General features: G+C 38.1%; 2 protein-coding genes and 1 long non-coding RNA gene across 10 annotated transcripts in view; 2 read left to right on the forward strand and 1 right to left on the reverse strand.

Annotated features, from left to right (window-relative positions):
* The window catches only part of CCDC167 (coiled-coil domain containing 167), a 699343-nt gene that overhangs the window by 456174 nt on the left and 223937 nt on the right, over positions 1–19232 (reverse strand). The window lies entirely within an intron of this gene.
* The window catches only part of ZFAND3 (zinc finger AN1-type containing 3), a 335360-nt gene that overhangs the window by 112299 nt on the left and 203829 nt on the right, over positions 1–19232 (forward strand). The gene's annotated exons all lie outside the window — the stretch shown is intronic.
* On the forward strand, positions 5–18277 carry LOC126952838 (uncharacterized). Its single transcript, XR_007725034.1, has 2 exons — positions 5–5124; positions 7211–18277. It is a non-coding gene; the product is annotated as an uncharacterized LOC126952838 (long non-coding RNA).

A 19232-nucleotide genomic window follows, 5' to 3' on the forward strand; every position in this document is an offset into this window, starting at 1 on the left:
AAGTGCAGAAAAAGGGTTTTTACATTTACTTTCATTTTTCTTTCTTTTTTTTTTCGGTTGTTTTTAAGACTAAATCATTTGACCCTCCCTTGGATTTATGCATGGGGTTTTGTTTTCTTAGCTTGTGTGAGAAAGCAGTTTCACCTTACCAAGGTGCTTCATATATTTGCCTAGGACGGTTGAAACAGTCTTCCTTGAATGAAATCCTATCTCCTGTGTACTTGCACCAAACAAACTTTCCTTGGTTTACTGTTGTTGGTGTACAGTAGAACTGTAAAAAATGCGTGTATTGTAATAGGGTAGTAGATACTCATTGCTCATCTTGATTTGAATGATTAATGGTTAATGTTGCTTAATCAATGAGAATATAACAGAATATTTTCATGTTGGAGTCAGGAAGAGAATCATGCTGAGTTAGCCCCTCATCAAATCCATCATAGAGGCCGCCATGGTGGCTCACACCTATAATCCCAGCACTTTGGGAGGTAGAGACAGGAGGATTGCTTGAGGCCCGGAGTTTGAGACCAGCCTGGGCAACATGGTGAGACCCCGTCTCTATAAAAACAAAAAAACTCCTGCAGATCCCTCATTGAAATCACCTCGGGTAAGTCATGTAATCTCTTTGGACCTTGGATTCATCATTATAAAATGAAGGACTTGGGCTTGACATGTGCCAAGGTCCTTTTCTAGCCCCAGAGTGGTAATTGGTTAACTTCTAGAATTATGACTCCTTCACAAAGTTGAAACTTTTAGGTGTTTTTTTGTTTTTACTTTTTTAAAAAAGAACTTTATATCTAGCGATCCTATATAAATAAGTCTTTACTAATTAGGATATGTTTAACTTTCCTTCTTCATTTTGTCAAAGATAAACAAAGCTGCATACTAGCTAAAGTTCTAAGGACAGATTTTAGTCAGTAATACACTTTTGCAATAGGGAAGAGGGTCCAGTATGAAATGAAGTCAATGTCGATTTGCAGAGATGACTGGGAGTTTTAAAGGGAGAATGGCAGGGGACTTGGGGTGGATAAACAGGGGATCTGCAGAGTCAAGGAAGTGAAAAACTTAAAAACATTGGTAAAATATGGTGATTAGGCCAGCTGTGCCTGTTAGCTGCCACTGTGACTGGGGAATAGATACCCTGTTTTTCCTGATGGTTACATTTTAAAGGGATGGCTTTAAAAGACACTCCTGAGTTGTAGGAGTACGGCTCAAAGGGACAGAGGAAGGATTCACAGTTGTAAACCCTTTTTAGTAAATGATCTAAGAGGATGGTTAGGGCCTATCTTCAGATGCTGGCTAGAACAAACAGTAGATTCTTTGGCAGCCTTGAGCTTTGAGAGGCAGACACTTTAAGGGAGGCTAGGGTCATCCTAGGGAGGTAACCTTGAGCTGTTAGAAATGTTAGTGTTTAAAATTAGCCGGACATGGTGGCGTGCACCTGTAGTCCCAGCTACTCGGGAGGCTGAGGCAGGAGAATTGCTTGAACCCGGGAGGCAGAGGTGCAGTGAGCCGAGATCGCGCCACTGCATTCCATCCTGGCAACAGAGCGAGACTCTGTCTCAAATTAAAAAAAAAAAAAAAAAAAAGAAATGTTAGTGTTTAAGTCTTTTAATGTGAAAGGAGTGGGTGGACCAAATCATTTGTTTTGAGAGTCCGTAATTTTTAAAGGTCCAGGTTGAGGCCTGGTCCAGAAGAGGGCTCAGAGGAGCCTGGCTAGATTTTTATTAAAGAGATTTTTGTTGTTGTTGTTAATTTTAATCTATTCATTATGCTATTTGGGCAAGGAAGTAATCATAGTGTAAGCTTTAGACCTTTACATTTGGGCCTAAACTAGGGGATACGTGGGAAAGACTTGGGAGAATTGGGGAAGCTGACGGCTCTTACGTGTTCAAAATTTGGAATTTGTCAGATATTTAGGTTTTTAAAAGAAAAGAAATACTGGTGGATTTTTATTCAGCTTTTAACAGTATGTGTGCCATGTTAAAGGACTGTATCGGGCCAGGCACAGTGGCTCATGCCTATAATCCCAGCACTTTGGGAGGCTGAGGTGGGTGGATCACGAGGTCTGGAGAGCGAGACCATCCTGGCCAACATGGTGAAACCCTGTCTCTACAAAAAACACAAAACTTAGCTGGGTGTGGTGGCGCATGCCTGTAATCCCAGCTACTTGGGAGGCTGAGGCAGGAGAATCGCTTGAACGCAGATGGCGGAGGTTGCAGTGAGCCGAGATTGTGCCACTGCACTCCAGCCAGAGCGAGACTCCATCTCAAAAAAAAAAAAAAAAGGACTGTATTCTGCTTCTTACCTTATGTATCTATAGTCATAGATATGAAGAAATGCTTCCGCACTGATGAAAAGTTAACTTTATAGTAAAGACTTTGAAAGTAGCAGTGAGACAAAATGTATACAGGTTGAGAACCCCAAATCCCAAGTCTGAAATGCTCCAAAGTGCAAATGTTCCAAAATCTGAGAAAAACAAATCCCAACACTTCTGGTCTCAAGCATTTTGAATTAGGGGTACTCAGCCTGTGTTAGATTGTATATTTGTCCCCACATGGAGACCCCATTGTAATTTAGTAAAGCATGGTTTTGAGAGAAGGCCAGAATAATAAGGCCTTTGAATAATAAGGTGGTTCACATCAAATAATCATAAGGAACTGTTTTGTGCCCCTAAATGAATACAAAGTTAAAAAAAAATTATGAAGTTAGAGTTCAGCCATGGTCCTTGTGTTTCTTTGGACTTGTTACAGTTTTACTTTCTGTGTTTATAATTATCTGTCTCTAGTGATCTTTGTCTATTTACATTTTATACAACCTTGCCACTTTTGCTTTTATAAAAATATTAGAAAGACATTTTCAAGTATCTAAAGAAAATATTTGCTTATCTCCTCTATATTTTTTACCCACACACTATTGCTTTCTCCAGTTGCATTTGCGTGGCATGACTAGTTAATATCCTGCCTGCTGAAACAATTTTAAGTTCCTTTAGAAATTCTCTCTCTCTCTCTCTCTCGTTTAGAAGTGAAGCTTAAACTACACCCGATAGCCTACTACAGTGTTAAAATACATATTAAAAGTCAAGCATAGAGTCTAATGAGTCTAATGAATATTCCTGCCTCTTACAAAAGCAGAAATGATACTGCCTATGGTATTTTTTTTTATTTGAGTGCAAATCCAATTTATGAATTTGTGCATTTGGTTGACCAGTGTTTAATATTTAGGAATAGTTAGTACCTAATTCATGATGACCTCTTGTTCTAGCATATTGAAGGCCAGCTATCATTACAGCAGTGCTTTTCACAGAATGGTTTTGCTGACCTCCTAAATAGAAGTGTGGATGACAGAAGCATCAAAGAGGATGATCACAAGTGGGGAAGGCAAAATTTTAAAAGAACTGACTGAAGTAACTCCTCTATTAATGTGACATCATCTCTATGCCCCACAAACCCTTAGAAATACTAGTTTTGGGAGAAGAGAGGAGTATGGTGACCAGAAGTAGCTTTATAAGGCAGTGAGTCAGAAGATATGTTTAAGGAATGGAAAGTTGTTGGAGTAGCACTGATAACAGATGCTTATCATAAAGCAAACAATACATGTTTCACAGTATACAAAATGCCACTTGGTTGATGGACTTTTAAATGTGTACATACTTAATTTTTAATAAACCATAGACATGGTATAAACATAGTTTCATTTAAGACTAACTTTTAAGAAATTTGCTATCATATGTGGTTCACATATGATGTACAAGTGTATGGTTGCATGAGATAAAGCTGGAAGATGCCACATGAAAAATTTAATTGTGGTAGTCTCAGAGTAAGAGTAATTGGGGAGCTTTAAATTTGAATTTTCTCTGTATTTTCAGATTTAAGTATTAATGTAATTGCACAAATTACAGATTTTTAAAAAGTGAAGTGAATTTATACAATCTCGAAGTGGTTTGTTTCTTTCTGGAATGAGCAAAATAAAATTAGCTGTAGTCTGCAGCATTGGAAATCTAAATGTTGACATCCAACGTGAGTGATATAACAATGCTGAGCACAGGGTGAAATCGTAGATAAACCAAAATGCTAACATCTTTCTTGAAAGTGACTTGAGTTTCATGATAGTTCCAGAAGAGGATAACAAATTCCCATTTCATACCAAGTAAATTAAAATATTTCCTTACGAACTTGCAACTTAGTGGTTGCAGTTACATACTAATCGCTTTTCTGCTTCCCATTTCCTGTTAGAATACCAGAGTAAAAGTGGTATGATTCTAGTCAGTTTTGAAAAGCGAAGAGTTGTAGGTTACAGCTGAATTTTGAGGCATTACAGTTGAGAGGTGAAGCCGGCTGGGCTTCTGGGATGGGTGGGGACTTGGAGAACTTTTCTGTCTAGCTAAAGGATTGTAAATGCACCAATCAGCACTCTGTGTCTAGCTAAAGGTTTGTAAACGCACCAATCAGCACTCTGTGTCTAGCTAATCGGGTGGGGACTTAGAGAACTTTTCTGTCTAGCTAAAGGATTGTAAACATACCAATCAGCACTCTGTCTCTAGCTAAAGGTTTGTAAAGGCACCAGTCAGCGCTGTGTCAAAATGGAATAATCAGCTGTCTGTAAAATGGAGCAATCAGCAGGATGCGGGTGGGGCCAGACAAAGGAATAAAAGTAGGCCACCCGAACCAGCAGCGGCAACCCGCTCGGGTCCCCTTCCACCTGTGGAAGCTTTGTTCTTTGGCTCTTTGCAATAAATCTTGCTGCTGCTCACTCTTTGGGTCTGCGCCACCTTCGTGAGCTGTAACACTCACCACCAAGGTTTGCAGCTTCACTCCTGAGGCCAGCGAGACCAGGAACCCACTGGGAGGTAGGAACAGCTCCGGTTGGGAGGAACGAACAACTACAGACCCACCGCCTTAAGAGCTGTAACACTCACTGTGAAGGTCTGCAGCTTCACTCCTGAAGCCAGCAAGACCACGAACCCACCAGAAGGAAGAAACTCCAAACACGTCGGAACATCAGAAGGAACACACTCCGGATGCACCATCTTTAAGAACTGTAACACTGCGAGGGTCCGTGGCTTCATTCTTGAAGTCAGTGAGACCAAGAAACCACCAATTCCGGACACACAGTAAGAGGAACAGAGTGAGTCTGACAAATTTTAAGCTCTTCTTATATATATTTCTTTTAAGAAATGTAGGAACTCCACAGATAATTTAGAAACAAATTACCAATTTTGGTATTGATAATTTTGGGGAAAAAAGCTTCTGCAGATGTAATTAAGTTAAGGATTTCCAGATCAGATAATCTGGGATAATCTGGCCAAGGACACTTATCCTTAATAAGAGACAGAAGAGGGAAAGACAGAGACTCACAGGGGAAAAGGCCATGTGGATCAATACCAAAAATTTTGCAGGATGGTGGAATTTGTAAGCTTGTCATACCTTGATTTTTCAAATTCACCTTTTCCCAAAAGAAAGCAACTGTTGGCCAGGTGCGGTGGCTCATGCCTGTAATCCTAACACTTTGGGAGGCTGAGGCGGGTAGATCATGAGGTCAGGAGATCGAGACCATCCTGGCCAACATGGTGAAACCCCCATCTCTACTAAAAATACAAAAATTAGCCAGGTGTGGTGGCACGTCCTGTAGTTCCAGCTACTTGGGAGGCTGAGGCAGGAGAATCGCTTGAACCAGGGAGTCAGAGGTTGCAGTGAGCCAAGATGGGGCCACTGCACTCCAGCCTAGTGACAGGGCGAGACTCCGTCTCAAAAAAAAAAAAAAAAAAAAAAAAAAAAAAAAAAAAAAAAAAAAAAAAAAGGCAAAAAAAGCAGTGTTTGAATAGAGTATTTCTGTTTTTGTAATCTTTCTGACTTGGTTGCTTTCGTATACTGTTTGATTTCTTCAAAGCCGAACACCCAAGAGGGATTTCTCAAGTGTAACACACACACATTTTGGTCATGTGTTTGTTAAAAGGGGACAGCTCAACTTACCAGGCTCTACTTAACCATTATGTGTCTGTTGGTAGGTACCTGTTGGATAGTTGGGTGTCTGACATTCAGAATATCCACAAACCCACCCACAAGTAACAAATGTTAATGTTTTGCCTTTTTCCTTATCACATTAAAAAGGGCACTAAAATGTCACAGTTTTCTTTTATCCTATTCATCATCTTCCCGTCTCAGAGACAACTGCTCTCCTTATCCTTGTATTTATACTTTTTATTATGAATGGGCATTTATATAAATATTATGATTCTGTTTTTAAAATGTTTAAATGGTATTTTGTACTAGTCAGTCTACAACTTGTATTCTTTTAAATAATGCTTTTAGAAACTAATCATGTTGACACGTTACTCTTGTTCATTTTAAATATAATATTCCGTTATAATTAATATCTAGATTAACCTAGAACAATCTCTGTTTATGCACTTTGTGCTAGTGAAAATGTTAATAGTACTCTTTGTACCAAACTGGTACTCTTGTAAGTGTACCAATTTGTTTGATACATTAATTGGTCACCTTCATTATAATATGCCCTCATTTATTTATCTAGTCCCCTGTAGAGGGACATTTGTTTTCAGCGGCCATTTTTATACCACAGTTGCAATCCTGTGTTTTCTCTCTCTCCTTTTCTTCAGCACTCGCTTGACTATGTTAAAATAATGTTTCTGTAAGAAACTCTGTTCTTTACGGTGTAGCCTCACTCTGAAATGCGAGCAAGACTCGGGCAACAGGTCCTTAACAGATTAGCAGTGCTGGACTGTGGCAGCCTTTTCTGATCTCTTAGTCTATAGCAGTTTGATGTCTTAGTAATAAGCATTCTTAAATTGTGTGGTTAATTATTATGCTAGTCAAGATATATGAAGCAGTGTGTTAAAGATGATGATGTTATGGAAATTATGTCAAAAATAATTGTTGCATTTCTAACGGGAAACAAAGTGCTCAGTGCTGTGAAATAGCTGAGAGGTGGCTTCTTTTGGGCCTCAAGTGGGAAAATTGTGACCATGTATTAGAGTATGATAGGGAAAGTGGAAGAAATTTAGTAGTTACTAGGTCTTTTAAGGTAGTGTAGTCTGTCACTTGGCTTTATTTCTTCCTACACGTTGGTCTAAAGCTGTGGTCTCTTTATGGTAAGACAGGATTATCCTTTGTGGCATAGAGAGAAAATGTTAGAATTCCTACTTCTGTTTATTTCTGTCCTGTATACATAATCTCATTGGTATCTATATTAGTTTCCTAGGGTTGCCACAACAAATTGCCATACACTTGGTGGTTTAAAACAACAGAAGTTTATTCTCTCGCAGTTCTGGAGGCCAGACGTCTGAAACCAAGGTAATGGCAGGGTTAGTTTCCTCTAGAAAGGGAGAGGGAGAATTTATTCCATGCTGCTGCTTGTTTCTGGCTTATCAGTAGTTCTTGGCATTCCTTTGCTGATAGACATATCACTCTAGTCTCTGCTTCATCCACATGGCCTTTTCCCCTGTGAGTCTCTGTCTTTCCCTCTTCTGTCTCTTCTAAGGATAAGTGTCTTTGGCCAGATTATCCCAGATTATCTGATCTGGAAATCCTTAACTTAATTACATCTGCAGAAGCTTTTTTCTCCAAAATTATCACATTCACAGATTCTGGGTGAACATATTTTGGGAGGTGGGGACAGGGACAGGGTGCATCATTCAGTCCACTACAGGAATATGTAACTACTTTTAAAACAGACATGGAAGAGATGTGCACTCACGTTTTATACTGATGGTACACCTTTATCAAAGCTTGGAGACTTCTAGTTTAGAGAACTGTTTGGGTCAGAAATGGTTGGCCTCTTTTCATGTAATTAGACAACCCTCTGTGACATGAAAAGTAGTATGAGTTAAGGCCGGGAACGGTGGCTCTTGCCTGTAATCCCAACACTTTGGGAGGCTAAGGTGGGCGGATCACGAGGTCAGGAGTTAGAGACCAGCCTGGCCAACATGGTGAAACCCCGTCCCTACTAAAAATAAAAAAATTAGCTGGGAGTGGTGGCGCACACCTGTAATCCCAGCTATTCCGGAAACTGAGGCAGGAGAATCACTTAAACCCAGGAGGCGGAGGTTGCAGTGAGCTGAGATCATGCCACTGCACTCCAGCCTGGGTGACACAGCAAGACTTTGTCTCGGGGAGTGGAGTGGGAAGTTAATTGCTAATATTCCCTATGTTTCATGTCCTCAGTAGACTAGTGCAGGCTACTGTATCAGAATGACCAGGCTTAGGTTTATGGGCTCCCGTTTAGACTTGTCAGGAATATGGGTAACTTTCAGATAGACTCAGAAAAGCAGGAGACTGTTTTGTGCTTCAGAGGCTTTGGCTCCACCAAGTTTCAGATACTTAGTGTAATTCTTGTTCTGGCTGTTTCCTTTGTGTGTGAATTAGAAGATTATGATGAGGTTGCTTTTTGACATTTTTCCTGGATATAATAACCCCCTTATACTTAATTCTTAGTCCACAGCAGGGATGATGACTAAAAAGATTGGACATTATTTTTGGGCCATTAATGTATGACTAAAATATCATCTTTCATGCTATAAAATTTTATACCATTTAAAAGCCTCAGTGCTTAGCTGGTTCTTGCAGTGTAAAGTAGATCTAACTATATGTTTACAGTCTTAACTATTTTTTTTTTAATTTATAAAGAAAAGAGGTTTAATAGCATAGTACTGGCATCTGCTTCTGGGGAGGTCTCTGGAAGTTTCCAGTGATGGCAGAAGGCCAAGCAAAAACTTGCATATCACGTGGCAAAAGCAGCAGCAAGAAAGAGTGACAATCTTAACTATTATCAAAGGTTGTTTTACATTTCTTAATTTACTTTTAAACTAAATATTGGGGATAGAGAAGAAAAAATACCTTAGGACTTCTGGTTTGAAGAAAAAGAAAAATGGTACAAAATCTTAAATGGAGAATGCCAAAAGACAGACACTTTAGTAGTGGAACAAGAATTAGTTTTTGTGAAAAAAGAAAGATATAGACAATTATATGTTTTTCTTTTTAAGGCAGTAAAATCCTGAAATGAAATAACTGCAATTTTCACTAAGATTACTGCAGCCCTTTTATATTATGATGTCCTTTAATACAATAGTATCACATTTGATCCTCACAATGTTGGTGATTTTATAACTCCATTTTACAGATAAGGAAACTTTGACTCAGATGGGTTAACTCATGTTCCCAAGATTAAATAAATTTTAAACAACTGAGATTTGATCTGTGGGAGTTTAGACTTGATCTAATCTCCACTGTTTGATGTTATTAGGAATGAAAGTAGTAGACTTAGATGGGATTGCACTGTGAAAACCAAAGCTAAATAGATTAGTTGGGATTGTACTGTGAGGATGTAACAGTAACATTGTTTTGCATTTGTGTGTAGGAGTATTCTCTTTTCTTGTGCTCTTTTCTTTTAGCTCAGTTGTAGTTTGCCTCTAGATCCTGTCATAATTAGAGAAACAGTGCTGAAAGCTTCACAGAGTAGCTAATTTAGGAAAAGGTGTGCATGTGTGGTGGGGGGAGTGTTTTTGTCTAACACTTTTCTGTTTTGGTGGTGAGATCTTCATTTCTTAACATCTTTCTTGTTCTTGTTCATATGACTTTTAGCTCATTAACCTTGCTCTCTGCGCTGCATAGTGAAGCACCATTTCTAATTTAGTCTCCTGTGTTTAGCTTCTCAGAAGATTTTTTTGAAAATGTTTGGAAGTATGATTTAATTGCAAGGCTGTTTGCACATTGTCAGTGTGAAAGCAAAGATGAATTTCATATTTAGACTGTGCAACCTGCAGATTTCATTTGTTAAACCTTCCAGTTGGTACTGGCGTTCTCTCATACATGTGTGCATAATAGTATGGAAAAAACCTCCTGTTTTGTTGTATCCATATTTATCAGTTTGGTTGAGTTATGGAAAAGCCTGTCCTTTGCTTTGTGTATTTGCTCATTTGGAAACCTTGTATAGTTTATAGAGACACTAGTGATTTGTTCCCCAGCCTCCCTGTGGATTTTGTTCCATATTACAATCTAATTCCACCTCCCTGTCCCATGCTCCTGAGCTGTTCATTTGTACATTTCGATGCAGTTTGTTTCATCCTGTGTTTTTGTAATCCAAACTGAATGTAACGAGCTGTGTGCTTTGGGACCTGGCTTTGCTTTGCCAATTAGAACAAAGTGGTTACTGAGTAAGAGTATGTTTTAAATAAAACATGGCACCTCTGAGTGGTGTGACACTTATTTGGGAATAAAATAGATGGTTTTAACTCTTTGACTGACAAAGAAGAGCCATTCCAAAAGATCATTCATATGTATACACACACACACATACACACACACACATTTTTTTTAAAGAAGGGTAAAGTTTACCTCCATAAAATGTGGTTTTACAAGTTTCTTTAGGTAACTAAATAAATTTAAAGGTTTGTAATTAAAAATACACTTTTTTCCTTCATGAGCATTTGAGACATGTTAGCAAAATTCTCTAAATTTCTGAATATTGAACCAATGGCTGCTGCTGAATTTTGATTTTTTTCATGTTTAGAAAGGTGAGGGTATATGAAACCAATAGGTATGTTAGCCTCTTTTTATTTTTATAATGTATCAAGCCAAGTTTTCGATTTAATGGTGACACTCCTTCCCCCAGAGATACTTAAAAATTGTAAAAATTATGAAGGTGAATGTAAGCTTCTACAATCTTGTGGGAATATTATTTTCAGATAATTGAATTTTGAGCCATCAATGACTTAAGGCTATTTGGAAGTTTAGCTGCACTTGCATCAAACATTTACAGCACAGATGTTTCTGAATAGATCTTCATAGGCTAATCATTTACTAATTCACGTCATAGAGAGACCCTCATAAGTTACTTCTGTTACTGTATTTGCATCTACCCTAAAAATAGAGTTCTTTTTTTAGCTGATATAGCAGATAAACTCTGTAATTCATCTTTTGCATAAGGAAAACATAAAACTTAACTTTGAAGAAAAAGTGGGACTGTATCAAAAACTTTGAAATAGAAACATCAAGGGGAAAGCTAGACGTAGAGAGACTTGGTGATGGGCTTAGACATTATAGCATGTATAACCTATGCAAACGAGAGAACAAAAGGAATGCATTTCTGTAGAATAGTTCAATTAAAAAGTATGTAGCAGTATCATGTTGAAAAAAAGTTTCTAGAAAAATGAGCTCTGTACTAGAGGAGGCCAGTTAATTGGACTAAGTGAAACTAAACATAGGCATTTCTAACATTGTACTGGTACAGGAAAGTCTTGCAAGCCCTGCTGATGGTTTGAAGAGACAGTCGTTTTAACAGTATTACTAAATACTCTGTACTTCAGATTTGAAAATTAACCTCCATATTGCTAGTACTTTAAATTGTCCAGTTTTCTGAGTAAAGATGTTAAAGTTTAAATGTGCTTCCATCTTCTCCTTAATGCTCTTTTAACCTGTTGCTAAACTGACAGTCCAGGAGATTGAATTTTGTTTAAAAATATTTGACATCTGTAGAGAACATTGAATTTTCCAGCTTTGCATAAAGTGACAGTGTTTTCCTCAACTCATATGGCTTAGGATCCAGTAGCTGTTAATTTCCATGCGTGAAGCACAAATTAATGTCAGGAAGTCTTTCTCAAAAATTATTTTCATTCAGGTCCTAGGCTTCCAATGGCAACTGAAAGCTGGGTTATTCATTTCCCCTATACCTGTTACTCAGTGTACATCATAAGTATTTGTAAACACTAATTTTGCTTTTAGGAAGTCTAGAAGTGCGAGTCCCATTAATCATGTGATACTAGGAAATGGTGATCATAGAATATTTGAGTGGAAAGATTTTTAGAGCCCTTTTCTATCCAAAACACTGGTACTTACTCCAAATGTCTACTGAATTAATGAGTTTCAAAGTAAACTGAGGTGGTGAGGGCAAAGTGGCTTATTATTTCATCTTTTATTTGCATACTTCAACCTCAGTTTCCTTTCTCCTTCCAGTGTTACTGTGCTATATTAGTAATCTTGAAGATGAGACTAGAAATAAATCTATAACAAAGTTGCAACAACCCTTTAATTTGTAGATCCTGCTTTAGGATTATATGCCTTTTTCTGTTTACTGTCTGTAATTCATTTGCTGATAGCCTTGCAGGCAAACATTCATTGTTCTGTAGAGTTGGTACAGTTGTCAAATTTTTGTGTATTTGTGTGTATGTGGGTGCGTGTATATGCATACAGTTATTTAGATATGTTGATTATAATTTTTTAATTAAGTTTTTATTTAAGTATGACACTTGGATTTTATATGAGATTTTATAACATATAGCAATTAAAAGAACTAAAATGTCCAAAAACATTTTCTATATCATTAGTACCTTAAAGAAATTTCCCCAAACTCAATGAAAATCTTTGTTATAGATTTTTAAAAAACCCATAGTAAAGCGTTTCATGTTCTAAGATACATACTCTGTGGAAATGGATAATTTTTATAGTGTCCCTCTGTCAAGTAGCCTGGGTTTATAAAATATCACAGAGATGAAATTCTTTTCTCAAAATCCCTACATGGCCCTGCAAGAGGAGGAGCCTAAAAAAAGAAAAGAGAAAAGAGGAAAAACTGTATGTTTCCCTTGGGTCAAAATTTGTCTTCATTGAATGGGAAAGACAAAACTAATGAATCTGTTTTTCTTTTGTGATGACTGAGGTCTTGTGTTTTGACCTACAGTGTGTATCACGTGGAAAAATGTGCCTGTTACAACTTGGGTAGCAGTTTGAGAACTTAAGTAATGACAATACCAGGTACTTAATATTTTTTCTTTTGGGCTGATACCAGTGGACTGGGGGAGGTCCCCAAATGTCAGTGGGACCTCAGCTCTGATGAGTGTTCAGGCTCTTGACAGTGTCTCCAGTAGGAATTCAAGGATGAGTTGGAAAATAGTGAAATGTACTAAGATTTATTGCAAAGTGAGAAGTACATGCTCAGCAAAGGGGAGTGCGGGCGTACTCAAGACAGGGTTTGGCTTCTATCTTTATGGGTTTCTTTAATCAAGGGATGGAATATTCATGAAGGTTTCTGGAAAAAGGTGAAAATTTCTCAACTTTAGTGCTACCCATTTTTACACCAGTATGGGTGCTCCTGGAACTGTCTTGGCATTGGTGGGTGTGATTTAGTATGTTAATGAGCATATAATGAGGTCCTAGGTGGGACCTGGGTCAAATCCAGTGCCACGTTGGGTCTACTTGGTCTTAGCTAGCTTGACCAACATTCTGCTTTTCAGGGTCTTCTCGGCTCCTAGCTTATATATGTATTCTAACAGTTTCCTTTTTGCTAGTCATGTGAAACTGCTGCCTGGAATTTTCTATTCTCCCTCGACCACCCTGTATTATTCCTGTCTCAGGGCTTGGGAGAAACTATATGGTATTCCGGAAAAATACCACGTGGAGGCAGATAATTTTGGACAATGGGAAATTTTGCATTGGAAGATCATTGACATAGTCTTTTTTTCAAGACAGAGTCTCCCTCTGTCTCCCAGGCTAGATTGCAGTGGTGCAGTCTCGGCTCACTGCAACCTCTGCCTCTCCGGTCCAAACAGTTCTTCTGCCTCAGCCTCCCTGCACCACCATGCCTGGCTAATTTTTGTATTTTTAGTAGAGAGAAGGTTTTGCCATGTTGGCTAGTCTAGTATCGAACTCCTGAACGCCAGTGATCCGCCTGGGCCTCCCTAAGTGTTAGGATTATAGGCGTGAGCCACTGTGTCCGGCTGACATAGTCTTATTTTAGTTATCAGTGGTAATTTATTTTTGGACACACCATATGGTTTAATCTTTACAAAGCAAAAATGAATGTCTTGTCTAAAACACTGTTTTATATAGTTGTCATATAAAATACCCAACTTTGTTTTAGCAGACTTTTTCCTTTTTTGGTGTCAATATTCTGAGCTTATGAAAAGCACAGCTCTTGCTTGAGTGCTTGTCAGACACCTGGATACCTGAGGCACTGCTGGTTACCACTTCTTGTTAAAATTTGGTCAGTGATTCTTGTTGCATTATAAATTAAAATTCAGAGAAACAACCCCACCCTAACATCAGAATAGTGTTTTTGGTATCTTAAAGGGCTGGTGTGCTTTGTTTAGTGGCTCCATTGAAAGGCTGCCTGGGACTTCTGTCTGAATTTTAGATGGACATAAATACATCGTGGAGGTTCAGAGTGAGGGAATAATGGGGAATGTAAAGGCATACAAGTCTGTTTTTTAAAAACTGCAACCAAGGGAACCTTTTCAAAGTACTCTGTAAAGGTCAAGTGTCTTGTATTTCCTACCTGATCTCTGTGTGACTGAATGGAGGCTATTTCACTTCTGATTTATAAGATATTTACCGTGAGTCAAGGTTTTGTGAACATCTGACATTGTTAGCGCTTTTGTCTTTTGCATGGCTCTACATTTAGAGAAGCCCTTCCCTATAGGCCTTTGTTGTACAACTTAAAAGAGCAACAACCTTAGAAAAGTAATTGGATTTTTCAAAACACAGAATTACGATTTTCCCCCCAATTCCTTCATGCACACTGTAAAGTTACCAGGATACCCTTTCCCAGTAGTTTAAAATTGTGACCTATTTTTTTCCCCCTTTTGGTGTCCTGAGGGTTCGGGGAGAGGGAAGCATTAATTTTTTACTAATTTCCCTTGAATTCACCAGTGCTTTAATTTCTCACAGCATTGTCAAAGAATTGATGTTTATGCTGTTTTGGAAACTGGCTTTTAGCAAGTGTTTTTGCTATAGCATGAATGAACCTTGACAACATTATGCTAAGTGAAATAAGCCAGTCACAAAAAGAACAAATACCGTATGATTCTGCTTACATGACAAACCTACAGTAGTCATATTCATAGAGACAAATAGAAGGGTGGTTTCCAGGGGCTAGAGGGTGGGGGAACTGGAGAGTTGTTTAATGGATAAAGAAAGTCAATTTGGGAAGATGAAAAAAAGCTGTGGAGATGGGTGTTAGTGGCAGTAGTTTGCACGACAATGTGAATGTACTTAATGCCACTGGAACTGTATGATTAAAAACGGTTAAGATGGTAAATTTTATGTTATGTGCATCTTACCCCAATTAAAGATAATGATTAAAATAGTGTTTACTTCTGAGTACAGTTTAGTTCTTTACATTTGCCAAAATCTTTGTTCAAATTTCTTTTAAAATTCTCTTAACAGGAGGGGTTGAGTGTGAATATTTCATCTTGTTCTGTGACAATAAACTAGTCATCTACAGTAGAGAGCAGAAAATAAAAAATATTTCCAGAAATAAAACAACTGAATTTTTTTCCTTCTCATATTTATCTGTGTAGGTGATATCATAACAGGCATAATTTATATTATTTATATGATTAAGTTAAAAAAATTGTAGTGGCTTTCATTTTGGGCAAGCTACTTTACCTGAAATATTAGTTTCCTCATTTGTCAAATCAGGGGTTACTATACCTCCTTCCCTGGGGATAAAATTAGATGATATAGGTGAAATCTCTTTAAAGGTTTTTTATTAAAGTACTACATGTATGTAGTTTGAAAAGTCAGAATATTACATGTAACAAAATGCTCTGCCCTTTCTACTCCAGGTTTCCCCACATGCAGTAATTGAGAGGAAGTTCCCCCACATGCAATAATGACTCTGAGTTCTGTCTGCTGTTTCTTCTAAACTTATACTTCTCCATATTTATGATTAATATACATATATTGCTGACTTTTTGATTTATCAGTTATACACTTTTTTTTTTACCTTGTTGTGATATATAAAGCCTTTGCTTTCTTATACCACCATCTCCTATTCCCCCCAACATATTTATAGTGAAATTTTGATTAAATAATTCTTCAGTATTTACTTTTTTATGGGTATATAAACATTATGACTTTGAAGTGTTTAGCTTAGTATTTCCTTTCTTTTTTCCCCTTCCTAGAGGATTTTCCAGAGATCTTTCTGTTACTTCTATTTTTATTCTATTGTGCTCAAGAAACATTTTGTATGATCCTCATTCATTTATTGAGACTTGTTTTATGACAAAATATGTCTTGGAAAATGTTTTGTTTGTATTTGAAAAGAATGTGCATTCTGCTGTTGTTGAGTAGTGTGTTCTTCAAGTGTCAGGTCAGGTTGGTTGACAGTGTTCAAGTTTCCATGTCTGTTGATTTTTTGCTTACTTGTTCTGTCAGTAACAGAGAGGGATAGTGAAATAGCTGAATACAATAATGGATTAAAGCAATTTTTTTCTTATATTTATATCATATTTAGCTTCATGTGTTTTGAAGCTCTGTTACTAGGTACATAAATATTTAGGATTTTTACATCTTTATAAGTTGATCCCTTCATCATTATGAAATGATCATTTTAATTACAGATAATGTTATTTTTTGTGAAATTTACCTTGAGGTTAATTTAGCCATGCTAGCTTTCTTTTGGTTAATGTTCACATGGCATAATTTTTTCTTTCTGTTTTCTTTCCTACTTTTATTTTTAAGTTTAGGGGGTACATGGGCACATTTGTTACATGGGTAAGTTATGTGTCATGGGAGTTTGGTGTACAGATTCGTCACCCAGGTGATGAGCATAGTACCCAATAAATAGTTTTTTGATCCTCACCCTCCTCCCATCCTCCACCCTTAAACAGGCCTCCATATCTATATTTGCCTTGTGTCCATGTGTACTTAATGTTTAGCTTCCACTTATAAGTGAGAACATGTGGTATTTCGTTTTCTGTTCCTGTGTGTGTTTGCTAAGGATAATGACTTCCAGCTCCATCCATGTTCCTGCAGAGGACATGATCTTGTTCTTTTTTATGACCACATAGTATTCTATGGTGTATATGTACCACATTTTCTTTATCCAGAGTATCATTGTTGGGCATTTAGGTTGATTCCATGTCTTTGCTATTGTGAATATTGCTGCAGTGAACATATATGTACATGTGTCTTTATAATAGAATGATTTATACTCCTTTGGGTATTTATATTCCTTTAGGTATGTGAATCCAGCAGTAGATTGCTGGGTCAAATGGTAGTTCTGTTTTGTTCTTTGAGAAATCTCCAAACTGCTTTCTGCAGTGGCTGTACTAATTTACTTTCCCACCAGCAGTGTATAAGCATTCTCTTTCCTCTGCAGCCTCACCGGCATCTGCTATTTTTTGACTCTTTAGTAATATTTTGACTGGTATGAGACGATATCTCATTGTTGCTTTGATTTGCATTTCTCTAATGATTAGTGATTTTCAGCATTTTCTCATGTTTGTTGGCCATGTATTTGTCTTTTGAGAAGTGTCTGTTCATGTCCATTGCCCATTTTTAAATGGGGTTATGTGGTTGGTTGTTAATTTAAGTTCTTATTGTGTGGGGAAGACTCTCTGTTTTTCCTCTACTGTCATACCACAGCAATTTATGCAAAGAAAACTCCCGTGACCAAATGTGTGTGTGGGGCGGGTCTCTCCCCACCACCAAGCAGTGGACACCAGCCGGGTATCCTCCAATTAATTCTGACACTATCTACCTGGAGGTATAGTGCTAGATCCCACAGGTTAAGGGCTCCTTTCCCGAGACTGCTCCCTTCTTTCCCCACCAGTTGCAAGCCCAGGCCTCCGGAACTTCTGACACACACATCAAGTTGGGATTCCCACAACCCCCTTTGGTTTCGATTAATTTGTTAGGGCAGTTCACAGAACTCAGAGAAACACATGTACTAAGAAGGATATTTTAAAGGATACAGATAAATAGCCAGATAAAGAGGTACATAGGGTGAGGTCTGGAAAGGTCCCAAGCTCTGGAGCTTCTGACCCTGAGGAGATGGGGTGCACCACCCTCCCTGCTCATGGAAGAGTTCTTCTTCATCTTCCTCTTGGCCTACACATGTTCAGCTCTCTGGAAGCTTACTGAACCCTCTCTTCTTGGGTCTTTATGGAAGCTTCATGACATTATCATTTCTTCCCGCAGGGTATACAGTGGGACCCTCTCATGGGAGGGTCTTAAGGACCCACAATCAGAAAAGACAGGGGAACATGAGCGAGGAACTGTGGATTCTGGATATTGGACCTTTGTTGGGTGCATAGTTTGCAAATATTTTCTCCCATTCTGTAGGTTGTCTGTTGATAATTTCTTTTAATGTGGAGAAGCTCTTTACTTAGGTTCCACTTGTTAATTTTTGTTGCAATTGCTTTTAGAGTCTTCTTGAAATCTAGGTTTTCTTCTGGGTTTTCATAGCTCTAGGTTTTACATTTAAGTCTTTAATCCATCTTGAGTTGATTTTTGTATGTGGTAAAAGGAAGGAGTCCAGTTTCAATCTTCTAGCCAATTATTCCAGTACCATTTGTTAAATAGGGAGTCCCTTTTCCATTGCTTGTTTTTGTTGACTTGGTTTTTTTTTTTGGTCAGAGTCTCGCTCTGTCACCCAGGTTGGAGTGCAGCGGCGTAATCTTGGCTCACTGCAACCTCTGTCCCCCGGATTCAAGAGACTCTCCTGCCTCAGCCTCCTGAGTAGCTAGGATTACAAGCGCCTGCCACCATGCCTGGCTAATTTTTTTGTATTTTTGTAGAGATGGGGTTTCACAATGCTGGCCAGGCTGGTCTCAAACTCCTGACCTCAGGTGATCCGCCCACCTCGGCCTCCCAAAGTGCTGGGATTACAGGGATGAGCCACTGTGCCCGGCCTGTTGATACTTGTTCATGGTTGTAGTTGTATGGCTTTATTTTGCATTCTCTAACCTGTTCCAGTGGCCTGTTTTGTACCAGTACTATGCTGTTCTGGTTACTATAGTTTGAAGGTGGGTAATGTGATGCCTCCAGATTTGTTCTTGTTGCTTAGGATTGCTTTGACTGTTCGGGCTCTTTCTTGGTATCATATGAATTTTAGAATAGTTTTCTTACTAATTCTATGAAAAATGTCTTTGTAGTTTGATGGGAATAGCATGGAATGTGTAAATTGCTTTGGGCCATATGGCCATTTTAACAATATTGATTCTTCCTATCCATGAGCATGGAATGTTTTCCATTTGTTTGTGTCATCTCTGATTTCTTTCAGCAGTGTTTTATAATTCTTGTAGAGATCTTTCACCTCCCTGGTTAGCTGTATTCCTAGGTGTTTTGTTTTAGTTTTATTTTTTTGTGGCTGCTGTAGAAATGGGATTACAGTCTTGATTTGGCTCTCAGCTTGGACATTGTTGATGTATGGAAATGCTGCTGATATTTGTCTGTTGATTTTGTATCCTGGAATTTTGTATCCAGGGAATGTGCCTGTTC

Source organism: Macaca thibetana, chromosome 4 (assembly GCF_024542745.1).
Source record: "Macaca thibetana thibetana isolate TM-01 chromosome 4, ASM2454274v1, whole genome shotgun sequence".
Taxonomy (NCBI): domain Eukaryota; kingdom Metazoa; phylum Chordata; class Mammalia; order Primates; family Cercopithecidae; genus Macaca; species Macaca thibetana.